At 43.0% G+C, this 1576-nt stretch overlaps 1 non-coding gene across 1 annotated transcript; it reads right to left on the reverse strand.

The window, feature by feature from the left end:
• Positions 1-1504: 1504 nt before the first annotated feature.
• On the reverse strand, positions 1505-1576 carry trnaw-cca (transfer RNA tryptophan (anticodon CCA)). The gene has a single exon. It is a non-coding gene; the product is annotated as a tRNA-Trp (tRNA).

Consider the following 1576-nt stretch of genomic DNA (forward strand, 5'->3'; position numbering starts at 1 on the left):
CACCGCTCTGTCACATCTTCGTTCGGTGTGCGGTGAGCCTGCCCGCTGAGCATGTTGAGAAAGGATGTGCAATGGCGTTTATCCGGCAATTTCATTACCAAGGAGCTCAATATGCTTTTGATGATCTACAGGGTGTCCAGTGCAACACAGGCGATGGACTGCTAGGATTTGGAGCCAGGATTTCCCGTTAACTAGACAGGTACTTTAACCAACTAAGCCACGGCGCCGGCAGAATTCTCCTCTTTTACTGCCACTTGGACACACCGCTCTGAGACACCTGCGTTCAGTAAGCGCTGAGTCGGCTGGCTGAGCACGTTCCCTCCTTTACATTCAATAGGAGCCCCGACACGAAGAGAAATGGCTTTTATTGTGCACTTTTCATGTCCAATGAACTCTGTCGCCCTTGGGAGATGTCAAGCGCATTTACGACACTTTTCCTTTCTTTCTTTCTTCTTTCTGTACTCTTTGATGAAACAAAACGAGAAATCATGTAAGGGAAAATGTATTTTTTCATGGAGAAAACATGCACCAGGAAATGTTGTGTTTAGAAGAAGTGAGTTAACATGAAAAGTGACCTAATTTACCGGAGCAAATGCTCACCTAGCAAGATCTGCTTTACTACTAGAGAGAAGTAGAGTGAAAGACGTGATCATTTCACGCCGTTGTGGAACAAAACGCTTTTTTCTTGGAATTCTAAATCAATTAGAAATTCAGAGCGACACATAAAGGCTTTGTCTGCTTAAAAGTGATGATTTTTAAAAACTGATAAAAATGTAGAAAACACGTTTCTCACGTAGAAATTTAAGATGGGGGTGGGGTATTACTAGTAGCGGCGCTGAACTCACCATGGTGCAATTCAGTTACGTGGCGGGCTAGTGGTTTAATGGATAACGTGTCTGATTTCGGTTTATAAGATTGTCGATTTGACTTCTACTGGGGTTGTGTGATTTAAATCAGGCTCCTCAGAAATAGATGTCCGTTATGTAAATGAACCGCACCTGAAAGCAAACGTTGGGTCTGGGTTCCTTTCTTTCCTGCATGAAATAGCAATCGTTACAAAAAAAACACCAACTAATGTCCAATAGTCCAATAGTTAGTTATTTAAGTAAACATGAATATACTGTAAGGTCTTGGTACACGGGAGTGGATTTCAACCACAATTAAAAAAGGGCAAATTATAATTACAGGCTTCAAACACTTTTTCATACAAAAGTGACCAAACACTCCCTAACTTTCAGGTTTGCTTGAACCTGTAACAAAAAAGCGGTCTGAAACTTCCATTCTCTGATGTCACTTTCTCTAAAGTCAGACGTGATGTTTCGCGGACGTGCAGTGTGCCTTTTCTCTTGTCGTGTTCAAGATGAAACGCTGCATAAGCTCCTGACTGCGTGTTCTGTACTGTTCTGTTATTTCGTTCAGATTACCTATGTGGTGTACAGATAAAACTGAACAGCGTGGTGTAATTTCCGGGTTTGGCACCAGCAACACCTGCAAACCCATCAGCTGACCTCGACGTGATTTGAACACGCAACCTTCTGATCTGGAGTCAGACGCGCTACCGTTGCGCCACGAGATC

Source organism: Atractosteus spatula, chromosome 10, assembly GCF_055471065.1.
Source record: "Atractosteus spatula isolate fAtrSpa1 chromosome 10, fAtrSpa1.hap1, whole genome shotgun sequence".
NCBI classification, from domain to species: Eukaryota; Metazoa; Chordata; class Actinopteri; order Semionotiformes; family Lepisosteidae; genus Atractosteus; species Atractosteus spatula.